General features: G+C 36.0%; 1 pseudogene; it reads right to left on the reverse strand.

Moving 5' to 3' along the window:
• Nucleotides 1–13,950: 13,950 nt before the first annotated feature.
• Nucleotides 13,951–14,072, reverse strand: LOC142442128 (small nucleolar RNA SNORA36 family; annotated as a pseudogene).
• Between the last annotated feature and the right edge of the window lie 793 nt (nt 14,073–14,865).

Genomic DNA, 14,865 nt, shown 5'->3' on the forward strand with positions numbered 1-14,865 from the left:
GAGGGTCAGCTGGTGTCTAGTTCAGTTGTACATAGGGTTGTATGCGCAGGAACCAACACGATAGCACCTACCAACGACAGTAATAACTTACCTGGATGGGTTCAACCCTTTGATTGCCCTATGATTGATTGCTGTCTTGAGTGTTACTTTCACGTGTGTTGCCTTATTTAGCCATTTTCATCACTGAGAGTTCAGCTCAGGTCTTTCCACCGTAGCTTGGCTCAGCTCCAGGAAATTTCATACTTGATTTCATTAGCAAGTACAATCCCACCTATTAGTCATCAAAATATAATGAACATAATTCTTATTGTTGATGTAGATAAAACTTTGACAAGATTAAATGAAGAAATTATAGGATTAACTAAGTAGTAGCAAGCAGAAAATATCCAAAGTAATGTTTTTATATCCAAAGTAATATTTTCAAGACATTTTTAGTGGGTATTATGTAGAATATAACATTTTGAGAAAGGAAGATAAAAATAATCTCTCATTCACTCCCCCTCTTTTGGCAGAATTATACTTCAATGACACTACTAATGAGTTCACTTATAAAAGATAAAATAAAAAACCGAATTTGAATTTCCTTCTAATTTATAAATGTACACAAAATTACTAATTATTTTTTAAACCATGTTGTTTGAAAATAAAGTATAAGTACATTTATAAGTCAAATATTTTCATTTTAATCTAGCCTTCTAAACTTAGTTAATTTAAGTTTAGTCATATTGCTAATATTTAAATATTTACACAAAATATTACTATGCACTGGTAATGAGGCACCCTCATGGAATATGGTTCAGAACAACAGTTCTCAGCCTGTGGGTCACAACCCCTTTGAGAGGTCGAAAGACTCTTTCACAGGGGTCACCCAATTCATAACAGTAGCAAAATTACAGTTTTGAAGTAGTAACAAAATTAATTTTATGGTGGGGTTGTCAGCCACAACATGGTGAACTGCATTAAAGGGTTGCAGCCCTAGGAAGGTTGAGAACCACTGGTTTAGAATCAGGTTGTGCCTTGGACTTAGAACTGAGAGAGGAAACAAATGATGGACCCACAAACACTGTGGATGGGGCAGTCGGTCATTAGGTTGTGATCCTTGGTTTAGCGGGCATCCAATGAAAGGGAACCCAGAATGGGCATACATCTACTATCATAATGCCCTCCCTGTGTTAATATATGTATTTATCTGATAGGCAAATATCTACCCTTATATGAAATATTACAGATAATTTCCCCCTGGAACCAACCACCATGTTCAATGTAAACAGAAGTGAATAATTTAAGAATTCAATCAGTACAAAACAAAAACTCATGGATTTCAGTTCTCAGCTGGACTATACTCACATAACTTCCTTTTCTCAACAGGACTTTAAACTATCTGACATTGGACAAATCATCAATAAGTTATCAGTGGAACCACCCTATAACCCAAGGGGATGATTTATCATTTTTAAAGTTTATTTTTGTCTTAACATGATAATAAGACCTCTAAAATAAACCAGAGTCGTTCACGACCCATGGGCAAGCAGATGAATTCTGGGCTCTCATCTAAGACTAGCCTCATTTCAAGAAGTTAGTTCTTACAACAAAGCTCTGCTTGATACTAGCCTTCATGAAGCATTCACTGAAGCCTTGAATGCTACGGCAGAGTGTGCTAAGAAAGATGATGATGTCCCATCGCCAACTGGAATAGTGTCTGGGGTCTTAAAGACTCATTTTCAAACAAGCAGTCAACTCAGTGAGGCTTAAGTCCGCATAGAAGACTCACACCATTCGGTGTGATCCAAAGATAACAATAAAAAAATCCAAATATGATAAGGGGAAAGTATTAAAGCTTATATTGTGAACACCCAATTTGTAGAAGGCAATGGAGGGCAATGGGAATCCAAAATCCAACTGCAGAGTCCCTAGTTGAATTGAGGCTCTGGTAGATCCCTGATGGCCACAGATGAGGGAGGCAAAGAGATTTGCTATTAGACAGAGATTACTGTAAACTTGATTGTGGTGATTGAACTATGGTATAATAAGAAACCTAGTCAGTTGACTTCCCTCTTGGCCCAACTTGAGTTTTCTCTAGGCTTAAATATTTCTCACTTGTTTGACAACATAAAATTTCTTTCTGGTGTATGTTAATATTGCTGGTGATCTTTTCTTTCTTCCTTTTTATTTTTACTTTATTTCTATTTTGCTTTGTTTTTCTTATGTTTCCAAGTTTGTGAAACATAGAACAAGTAGATGCAGAGAGACAATAATTGAAGTAATGGTTTATTGTGGATGGGGGAAGAGTGAAAAGGAATTGGGGAATAAATAACAAATGTGGTAGGGTGGAGGGTACACTAGAACTGATTGTATCTGATGATGTGTACACAACCTTTAATAAAATGATTGAACTGTGGAAATGTATGATTGGGAATTTTCTATCAATAAAACTACAAAAGATGAAGAAATAGGAGAAGAAGACAACAAATTCGGCTGTGATCTGCAAGGTCAGCAATTCTAAACCACCAGCACTTCTCAGAAGAAAGACTGGCCTTTCTACTTTCACAAAAAGTTAGTCTTGGAAACCCACTGAGGCAGTTCTACCCTGTCCTCTAATGTTGCTCTGAGCCGACATCAACTGCATGCCAGAGTTTGTTTCTTTCGCATTACTCAGTTAAAAAGAAAAAAATACTACCGTGATATTCATTGCAAACACATCCATAACGGTCATCATCTGGAATTTTCTTGAATTTTATCTTGAGATTTATTACTGAGCATTTCAAACCGAAGCTTTCATTGAACTTACAGCCAGGAGATGACCCCAATTCTTAGAAATCCCGTAAGACAGAAGGGAACTGCCTATCTTGGCTTCTGAGAATGTAACACAGGCGTATACAGGCTCATCTCTCTCCAGAGGATTGCTGACTTTGGGGCTAGCAGTTCAACATGTAACCCACTGCACACCAAGGTTAGTAACATAAATTGAATTAAATGTAGCTTTCTAAATGAGAAAATATTTATTTTTTGTAAGTTTGTCTACAAACTTGCCAGTAAACTTAAATACTTTGATACCTGATACATTATGTTTAATAGAAGTTGTTCAGTGAATTACTATTATGTTTTAATATAATAACTGACAGTATTAAAACTTTTCATTTAAAATTACAGTTTTTATTTGGCACTGGCTGCTAAGTAGTCCAAAACCACGAGCCGCTCCACACAAGAAGAGACTTGCTACTCTCCTACAGAGCTACCGTCGCATCAACTTCAGGGACGTTTCTACGCAGTCTAGGGTCTCGGTGTCAGTGAGTTATGGAGCTTATTCTTTAAACTGTTTACCGAAGCAAATGGAAACTCTCCTTGTTTTTGTAAGATAAAAGACATTACTGAGTCTAGAGAGCATGCTGCTTAAAAATTATCATTTGAGAACTGCACAATCAGAAAAATGATAAATTCTAATTGAATGATATGTTAACTTCTTCATAATTATGCAGTTACTGAAGGATAAATTAGCTCTGGTATTCTAAAACTACATCCTAACATTGTTCTCCCTGGTACCTCACTGTGCTTTTGATGTTTTAGCTCATTTGGATCGAGTTTTCACATTCCTCTGTGACCTTTTCTATGCCTAAATGTTATGAGGTATGTATACAGAATAGTTCCCTGTATACTAAGTGGAACATTTCAATTATTATTAAATTTGCTTGACTTTTCAGTATGTAGAAGACAATCAATCACTCTCTATTATCTTAGTTTGTTCATTTCTAGTTCCCATTTTATATATTGTCATTTGATTTCTTCACGCAGTAGCTTTATTTCATATACCACCCAGTGCACCTGTAACCATTATAGTTTAATTTAATTTGACAATTGAAAGCAAATGGTATTGACAGATCCTTTTGGATGTAATTAATTAGCAAGAACACTCCTGAATCAATTAATCATAGTTTAACTCACAGTTAATTTTCTGATGCTCCTGGAAAGTAACCATTCATAAGTTTCCGAGAAGAAGGTGCATTCACATTCGTTTGCAGTTTTCCAGTGGTCTTGCTCAATTACTTTAACAAGTGTTATCTTTTCTTTGATTAACAACACGCTGGAAATTAAAGTTGCCCAAATGCTAATGCATTACCACTTGTAAACGGAGAAAGCACTAATAGCTCAATTGGCTCAAGAGTTGTTCATGCTTTATTTTGCCCTTCTATAGTCTTTATAATATAAATAAAATAAAGAGAGGTAATATAATTCATTTGTCAATATAAAGATTAAGTTTAAAGTTCCATTTCAAAGACACAATTTTGGCATATAATACACATGCAGTAACCATAATATCTGAATCAAAACCTAATGTGTTTACCTTAAAAACCTAGTGTTTACCATTATATATTTGTTTATATGTATAAATCTAAATATTTCTGTTTTTCCCCATGTTGACATGCCTGTAATTTTAGAAAATATTGTCAATATTTGTTGTTAGGTGACATCAAGCCAACTCTGCCTCAGAAGGACTCTGAGTAACAGAGAGAAACTCTGCACTGTCCGGTGCCATCCTCACCATTGTTCCCACGATTGAACCCATTGTTGTAGCCACTGTATCGATCCATGTCACGGAGGGTCTTCCTCTTCTTCACTGCACACCCCCTGCATTTCCAACCATGATGTCCTTTCTCGGGGATTGAGCTCTCTTGACAACATGTCCAAATTACACGAGACAAAGTCTCATCGTCCTGTCTTCAAAGGAGCATTTTGACTGTACTTCCAAGACAATTCTGATTGTGCTTTTGGTAGTCCAGGGAACTTTCAGTGCTCATGGCCAGCACTGTATTTCAGAAGATACTTTCACATGCATATGGCTTGGGTTAGGCTCACCATAGAATTTAAAGTAACGTCCTTGCTTTTCAAGACTTAAAATAAGTCTTGTGCAGCAGATTTACCCATCCAATATGCCATTTGATCTCTTGCATGTTGCTTCCATGAGCACTGATTTTGGATTTAAGCAAGATGAAATCCTTGATCATTCCAACAATTTTCCCTAATCATGATGTTACTTAATGGGTCAATTATGAGGATTTTGATTTTCTTGACATTGATTTGTAATTCATACTAAAGGCTGCACTCTTTGATCCTCATTAGCAAATGCTTCACATCCTCCTCCTTTTCAGTGAGCAAGGTTGTGTCATCTGCATTGTGCAGGTGTTGATGAGCCTTCCTCCAATCCTGATACCATATTCCTCTTCATATAACCCAGACTCTTTGAGGATGTGCTCAGCATATAGATTGGAAAGCATTGAGACAATACAACCCTGATGTGTACATTTCCTGATTTTAAACTATGCAGTAATCCCTTTTCATTTTGGCTGAGCCTGCTGGTATTTGCAAATCTCAGTGGCATAGTTTTAGCATCCCAGCAACACACAAGCTGCAACACACATAGTGCAACAAGCTGATGGGCAAGTGATGGATCCTTTACTAAGAATAATTTACTCTTGATAACATGCCGAAATTAGATCAGACAAAGACTTGTCATCTTTGCTTCTAAGTAGCAGTCTGACGATACTTGAAACAGATTTGTTTGTTCTTCTGGAAGGCTATAGTTCTTTCAAAATGCTTCCAAATTTCCCAATGCAAACACAAACATTCTTAAGTCTTCCTTATTCTTTATCTTGGCTTCACAAGCATGTCAGGTGATTGTATGTACCATCATTTGGGGAATGCTCATCTTAGTTCTCAGAATGTTTTTCTTGCCCTTTCACATTTTAAATAGCTCCAGACTGGAGACTGGTTTTCCATCTTCATCAGCAAGTGCTTCAAGTCAGAGTGGTTTTCAGCAAACAAGTTTGTGTCACCTCCATATCACAAATTATTAATGAGCCTTCATCCAATCGTGGTGTCACATGCTTTATCATATAGAATCATTTGTTCGGCAGAAGGAATGAATAAATATGGGTAGTAGCTACAACTCTGAGGCATATATTTCCTGATTTGAAATCTGCAGCATTGCTGTGTTCTGTTCAAATTATGGTCTTTTGTTCTATGTACAAGTTACTCATGAACACAATTAAGTAATCTGAAATCCCAATTCTTTTTAATGCCAACCACAGATTTTTATGATCCATAGAGTCTAATGAATTTTTATAGTCAATAAGATACATATAAACATATTTTTATATTATTTGCTTTTAGCCAAGGATCATCTGACATTAGTAATGACATATCTCATGAAACATTTTTCTCAGAATCAAGTATGAATTTCTGGAAGCTCCCTATCACTGTTCTTCTGCACCTCTTTTTGAATTATCTTCAGCAAAATTTTACTTGCATGTGATTTTAATCATATTGTTTGAAAAATAAATATAACTATCAAAATGCTGTCGGTTAAATTTCTTGGCATAAGTTAGTGAATGCTTCCAGTGCTTCATAAAGTTGTTGAACCATTTCAATTAGTACTCTCTCATTTTCCGCAGTCCTGATTTTGGCTGAAGGGCTCAGCCCAAACTTGGATCTCTTCCTTCAATATCATTAGATGTTGGTCACATGTTACCTTTGAGTTCACTGAATGAACAATGTATTCTCTTGTTTTTTTCAAAAACCATTTTCATAGAGTGTTAATAGGGATATCATAGCATCTACAGTTCAATCACATCATGCAGTATTGTACAATTGCTACCACAATAAGTTTCAAAACATTCTTTTCTTCCTGAACTCCTTGACATTAGCTCCCTTTTACAACCCCCCCCCCCAACTTTGTACCCTTCTCCCCCACCAGAAATCCTTATTATTATTGCAATCCCTGTAGGTTCATCAATCCTGGATTTCATATACTGAAAAACATGTAACAAAAGTTCAAGAAGGTCACCACCAGTGACATAACATGTCTTTAAAAAAAAACTCTATATGAACAGATTCACATACACACACAAACCAGAAATATCGATGTTTCCTGAATTGTTCAATATTTTGCACATAGAATCTTTTTTTAAAACATTTCATTAGGGACTCATACAACACTTATCACATTCCATACATACATCAATTGTATAAAGCACATCTGTACATTCTTTGCCCTCATCCTTTTCAAAGCATTTGCTCTCCACTTAAGCCCTTTGCATCAAGTCCTCTTTTTGCCCCTCCCTCCCTTGTCATATCTTGCCCTGTCCGGCGTCTCCTTAAACCCCCTTTTCTGTTGTCCGTCCCCCAGGGAGGAGGTCCCATGTAGATCCTTGTAATCAGTTCCCTCTTTCCAACCCACTCACCCTCTACCCTCCCAGTATCGTCCCTCACACCCCTGGTCCTGAAGGTATCATCCGCCCTGGATTCTTTGTGCCTCCAGCTCCTATCTGCACCAGTGTCCATCCCTGCCACATAGAATCTTTAACATTGATACTCAAGGCGTGAATTTTTCTTCCAGGGTTGGGTATGCTGAGGATGGTCCTAAGCATGTTCTCCCTCTTGAGTTTCAAATGCCAGTCCTTTGACCTTTCGTTATGATGCTTTATTTTTTTTTCTTTCCTAGAGTTGACTTTTTAAATTTTCTTTACAGTTCTTTTACTACGCACCTTCTTTCATCCAACTTTAGCTTCTCTAAGTCCAAGAGCAAGTAATTATCAATGCACCTTGATCTCATGTTTCATCATTTTCAGACAGAAAAAGTTGGTAGACTTTTCTTCAATTTCCTCATCACTCACTTTAGGGGCTGGTCCATAAATGTGCATCATAGTGGTATTAACTGGATTTCATTGTAGATGCATAGATGTTACCCTATCACAGACAGTATTGCACTTAACCATAGATATTGAACTATGTTTTGTGATGATGAGTGTGATGATATTCCCTTTGATTTTGTCATTGCTGGTATTGTAATGCATATGATTGTCTGACTCAAAATGTCCAATCCAAAGCAAGATGATCATTCCAACTCAGCTCACTGATTCCTACCATTCAACATTTTATGTGTTTCACATTGTTTTGATGATGTTTTCGTTTAAATATCCAGCAATGTAATTTTTAAAAATTGCCATTGAATCCTTTGATTTGCTTCTGTGTTTCAAGCTAAAAATAATATTGTGATCTAACGTAAAACATAATATAAATCTTCATTTAGTTTTGCTAAAAAGAAAAAAATGAAAATTATTAAATTTTCAGAATACTTTATAGTTCATTAGTCATTCAGTTTCTGAATTTATACTTTTTCCCGTTCTCCATTATCTGTGAATGCTGGTCAGTGTATCTGAAGGTTTGGAAGAATTAATTTGATAGTCTGTATTCTATATGCAGTCATAAAAAAGCCACAGTTTAAGTAAAGTGCCGAGACATGTGCTATGCATATAAATCTGGTTTGTTATTCCACATCCACAGTTATGGAAATGGCGATCCACTAGGGAGATGTATGATTGGGTGGAAAGGCATAAGAAGTACTGGAAGTACTATGTGGATAATGTTAGTGTTTTCTTATTCATTAACTCAATATTACATTAACATCGTCTTAATCTTCTAAACACAAAAGCTATGTGGGAAAAATTGAATTTATTTTATTTGGTAACTTATTTTATCTCTTAAATGACTACCAATATTTGGCCATTGACTTTTCTTTCATAAATGCTCTGCTTTGTAAAGCATCCCTGGGAGGCCCGGGCTATCCAAATTCACACTAGAATCATGTTTAAATCATGTCCATAAAAGAAAACAGATGAAGAGACTCTGGAAGTGATCTCTATGTAACCAATGAGGGAGGGCAGAGTCAAACCCGACTTAATGGCAATGCGTTTGAAATTTTTGTTTGTTTCTTTGTTTTTATTTTATTTTTCTATATCCACATGCACATCCTTTTTACACATTGGTCTCCATTTCATGTTATTCTTTTCTCATAAGTATCATAAATATTATTTTCTCGTGACTGTAGTAAAAACCATTTTTTAAGTCAATGGGACAAAGTGTTTAAGCTATCGGATGTCACAGTACATTGCATCCCATTTGTTTTCTATTTCTGCAACATAGTACTTTCTGAACGTAGCATTTCCTACTATTTATTTCCTGAAATTCTCTAACTCATTTCTCCCCTCACTTTAATATGTTTTATCACCAGCTATTGATATCTTTGTGTCCTCCTTGGGGGCTGCAGACTCATTCTGACTCATAGTGACAATGCACAACAGAAGGAAAGAGTTCTCCATCCTGCAAGATCCTTAAAATTGTTGTTATTGTTGTTTGTTGAGTCAATTGTTGTAGCCACTCTATAAATCCATCTTGTTGAGAATCTCATGTAAGCAGTTTTCATCACTTCTCTTATTTATCAGTAATAGGGAAGTTATTAAATTAAAAAGAAAGTTTTTCTTAAAAATGCATTACTCTGATTCCTGTAGCAACATTTTCTGGCTTGATTTTTATATTACTTCCCATTTTTCTTATTTTTCCTCATAGGCAGAACATGACCAAAATGATTTTCAATTATATTTTTTCCTTTATGCTTCAAACTTTACTAGAAATCTATGTTCTGATTAAGGAAGTATCCTTAATTACCCAGAGACCTCTTCTCACCCTTTCACATTTCACTTTTAAGATGGTTGTAATGTAAAAGTGTCATTGTCATTAAATTACTTATCCAGGAAGAAAATAATATATTTTTGCAAGAAGTATTTACCTTTGAAAGCATTTCCTGGATGATTAACTTTGCTACAATATATAGAATGAAGTATCCTAGTATCCTAATATTAGCATATATTGATAATTTCAAAAATGTGTATGTATGTTCCCTGTAAGTCTCACAATATCCCTATGAATAAACTAAACTGGTGATACTGTGCTTCTTAGTTAGTTCACTATTCAATTTATTCTTGGAAAATTAAAATCTAACCATTAACTTGTCTTAAGTGAGTTTTATATTTCCTCCTTGTAATTAATTTCTAAGCACATCTTGTGAATTATAAAAATTATATAAAAGAATATTATCTAGATGCTTTAATCTCATCATCTATATTGTTCTTTCGAGGAAGACTAAACATAAATATAACTATATATTACTTCAAGTAGCCTTAAATGTAAATATGTAATCTCCTTTTTATTGATGATGTTTTAATTATACAATCTTGTTAATTAATCTTAATAAGGATATAAGGAATATCTAATATGCATTATATTACATACATAGAAAAATTTTGCCATAGTTTAAATTGAAGACACGAAGAGATAGATTGGCAATTGTTACGATTATGCATTTCTCCTTTGAAACATATAATTGGGGGATTATTTGCCCATGAGGTTTTCACTGGCAATTGTGGTAAAGTTTGTGCCTATTTACTCAGTGGACAAAGTAAGCCAAATTATTTCTTTATTTCTAATCCTACACAAGTGTTTGCTTTGATATGAGATATCAAAAGGTTTATAGTAATGTTTATTTTACAATTGTTGCTTTTAAAGTTATTGAAAAAGTAAATGAGACTGTTAATATACATTGAGTGCCTGTAATAGATAATAAATCAGCTTTAATTTAACCACTAAATAACCAAAATGACCACCAAGTTTAATATGCTTATTCTTAATTATTTTCTCTTATTAATGCAGTGCATAATTACTTTAACAAGGTGATTATAAAATATTTTTCAGTGCCTCTTCTTTATCAGAATAGAAAGTTGGAGTTATATCCCTGTTTAACTATATATAACTGTGTTAAAGCATTGGAATAAAACACAAATATGTATATAATATTTTGATTTGCAAACATTGCTTTTTATGAAAAGTTTTATAGAATCTAGTTCTGCTGCACTTTTATTTTAAAGGTTTTCCTGCTATTCTAAGTCTGTGATGAGTGATGAGACAAACAGAAATAAACATAGTTATTAAACCTATAAAATTAATTTAAATTAAATATTGCAATCTTGTCAATTATATAAAATTTAGTTTATAGCCCATGCAACCTCAAAGAGAAAAGATTCCTTTAAAAACAGTACCAAATCAGTTAATTAGAGTCTAGGTGACTTTCTGAAGGAAATATAAATTTTTCAATATGATATTACATAATATTATATTAAAATGTGGTGGTTACATAATCTGGAGTCCATTTGAGGGGATTATGAGTGAAGGAGTGGAGTTTGGTCTATCAATCAAGAAATAACCAATGAGACCTCTGTGTGGGCATGGCCTTCTCCTGAGAATCCTTGGAACTCCATATTTCCTCATTGGAGGCAGGAGACACTCTCTCTCGACTCACTCCCTAAAAGATGCTCTACTGAAAAGACACATGGCGCTATGACTGGGATCTGGAGAACCCACATGGACCTACCCTGATGCAACCAGACCTCTGGAGCCAGAGAAGCCATACCTCTGCTAATGATGAGATGCTTTCAATGCCACTGGATCCACAAACTTCCAACACACTGGCCTGTGATCCTCCTGCATTCAGCATCATTTCATGCATTTTATGAGTCTGAAAAGGACTTTATAGATGGGTTTCAGATATATGAGTTTCTATTGGACTTGTGGAGTTGTTCTGGACTGGGCTGGGACATTTTCTCAAGATTCAATTGCTCTTGTATATAAACCTGTTTCTTATATACATATGAGTATCTATGAATTTGTTTCTGTAGTCTATCCAGATTAACACATAAACCATCTGAACAAATAAGAAATCAAGAAGAAATTAGTACTGGAAAGGATAAGTGTAACTTTTAATAAACAAAAAAACCCCAAATCCTTATTGCCATTGATTCAATGCCAATACATAGGAACTCTATAGAACAAGGTACAATTGACCCAGTGAGTTTCTGAGACTATAACTCTTTATGAGAATAGCAAGCCTGAACTGCTGAGAAGCTAGAGGTTATGAACTGCTGGCCTGTTGTTAGCAGACCAACATGTAATCACTATGCCACTAGTAATCTTGGAAAAAAATTTATAGTATTCAAAGCTGTAATACTAAATCCACACGCTAGCGAATTATTCTGATTTATTTGATATTATGTCTACGTGAGTCATTTTGGTCCTTCTGGGTAGACTAGAGAAACAAATTCATAGAGACACTCATATGTGTATTAGAAAGAACTTTATATAAAGGGTAATTGTACATTAAGAAAATATCCCAGCCCAATTCAGATCAAGTCCATAAGTCCAATATTAGCCAATATGTCCAATACCAATATATAAATTCCTCTTCAGACTCACAAAACACATGCAGTGATGCCAAATGCAGGAAGATCACAGACTAGTGGGTGGGAAGTCTTATGGATCCGGTGATGTTGTAAGCATCTCAGTTCTGGCAGGGGCTTCCACCCAGCGTCTCCAGCTCCCAAGGCATTAGTGTATCTCCATGTGTCTTGCCAGCTTCTATGTCTCCCACGGAGTGAGCAGAAAGGTAGAATGTCTCCTGCCTCCAAGGAGGAATACAGGAGTTCCCAGAATCCTCAGGAGAAGGCTATGCCCATGGAGAGCCCTCATTGGCTGTGACCTGATTGACAGGCTAGATTCCACTCTTTCACTCTTAATCCTCTCAAATTGACAAACGATTATATAACTACCACAGTCATCGATCTAGCTTTTGATCCTTTACATAGAGCAGCAGTTCTCAACCTGTGGATCACAGCAACTTTGGGGGTCGAACAACCCTTTCACAGGGGTTGCCCAATTCATAACAGTAGCAAAATTACATGTATGAAGTAGCCACAAAAGTTATTTTACGGTTGGGGGGGCGGTCACCACAACATGAGTAATTGTATTAAAGGGTCGCCGCATTTGGAAGGTTGAGAAACACTGATAGAGAGAGTGTGAGAGAAAGAGAGAAAGTATCAGATTGTGTGTGAGAGAGAACAAGAATCCTTATTAAAAGCTTTGTCAGAGCGTGCCAGGGAACATAGCTACAAACAAGAAGCTCAGCATGATCTCTACAACAACCACCAGAGAAATCACACCAGGAGGGACGTCTTGCACTCCCTGAAGACCAGAAAAACAATTTAAAAGCTAAGTATGCCAAAATTTCTTTGTTTTAATTTATTATTGTTTATAAATAATTTTATTAAGGGCTCTTACAACTGTTACATCATTTCATACATCAATTGTATCAAGCATATTTGTACATATGTTGACATAATCATTTTCAAAACATTTCCTTTCTACTTGACCTCTTTGTATCAGCTACTCTTTTTGCCACGCCCACACATTCCAGGAGCCCTAGATAGATTATAAACTATTATTGGTTTCATATCTTACACCATCCACTGTCCCTCTCCAGTCATTTCTATTATCATTCCCATCGTGGTAGGGCGGGGGATAAACATCATCATTGCAATCATTTCCCCCTTTCTCCTCCTCTCCCCACCTTCCCCCAGGTCCTCATGGCATTGATACTCCCATTATTGTTCTTGACCTGGTGTGGAAAAGCAACACTGAGGGAAATATGACTAGGACTGTGTTCCCTGACTTACAACAGAGGGAATCTGGAAAGCTACATGGTAGGAAAGATACCACTTTGGTAAACTAGAGATAAAGCCAAGCACATTATCCTGCTTTAAACATCTTCCCCAATGTAGGCATTAGGTTTCTTCACCTGTGAACTCAGGGATTTTACTGTGATTGCCACACACCTGTGATGTATGTAACTTCTGAATATTCATGACTAATGTCTACCTATGAAAGTCCCAAAACGGTAAATTCACTCCTCCTTTCCTCCTCCTGCTTGCTGCACATACCTGACTGTTGAGATCATGGCTGTCCCAGAGGTGAGCATGCTACCGTAAAATGTTTCTGACTCCTTTATTTTGCCTTCTCTCCTAACATCTATGACTTTACTATGATCTTTATATAGTATCACCTTACAGTTTCACCTATGGATCCACACAGATGGTAAAAGCTGGTTTACTCCAATAAATGGTGTTCAATGTTAGGCATTGTGGGAAAAGAACTCTTCCGAGTTATAACCCGTGTAACAAATGTAAGGCTCCACTAGAAGGTGGAGATGAATCAGGGAAATTGTTTTTTGTTTTTTAATGTAGGCTGGGAACAAAGTGAATAGAATAATATTTTCTACCCAGTCATTTTCCCAAGCCTGTTTTAATGTCCCAAAGTTTAATTAAGGGAAATTGTTTTAAGTGAGGAACCAGTTGGGGGATTGGTAGGTAAGTATTAGAAATATTGATAATAATAAAATAATTATTGTAAAGAGGATAAGGGAGCAAGGTAAAAGTAAACCTAAAAATATGCTACGCTCATCCATTTTCTGAAAAGACAGGGCATAAAAGCAACAAATAAAAAGCTGCAAAGTTATCTAAAAGTAGTTATCGATATAATCCTTGGTTCCCAGAGGAAGGAACTTTTCATCTAGAGACCTGGGAGAAAGTCATTGTAAACTTAAAGAAAGCATATAAAGATAGGGAGACTATCCCCAAGGAGACATGGTCTCTGCGGGCTCAAGTTAAGATGGTTTTAGAACCTCTGCAGGAGGAGAGGAAAGAGGAACATCACTGAAAGGAAAGGCCTAAAATTAACCAACCAACATTGCCAAAGCAAGCAAAAATGATCCAAAACGAGCAGGCAGATGAGAATATTTTAGACAGAGCTGAGAAAACTAAGCCAGAATCAGAAGGGGACATCATAGGACAAGCATCTGCAACCCTGCTGGAATTTAGTGTAGAAAAGACTAGAGATGGTAAAATAATAAAGCAAGCGAGTACAGGAGGTAGAGGTGAGGGGATTAGCCCCAAGGAAATACAGCCTCAGAAAGCTAACATGGAACATGAGGTTTGGGAAGTCAAGTTTAGTGATCTATCAGTTGAGAAAACCAGCACAGGAAATAGAATCAAAGAGGCAAAGTGTAGAAAGGCACCTTTACTTTCAAAGGTGGGAAGAGGGATTGCAGAAGAAGGAGGTTTAGAAAGTAGGATTGCTTTTACTGTCCGAGTT

This window comes from Tenrec ecaudatus, chromosome 2 (assembly GCF_050624435.1).
Source record: "Tenrec ecaudatus isolate mTenEca1 chromosome 2, mTenEca1.hap1, whole genome shotgun sequence".
NCBI classification, from domain to species: Eukaryota; Metazoa; Chordata; class Mammalia; order Afrosoricida; family Tenrecidae; genus Tenrec; species Tenrec ecaudatus.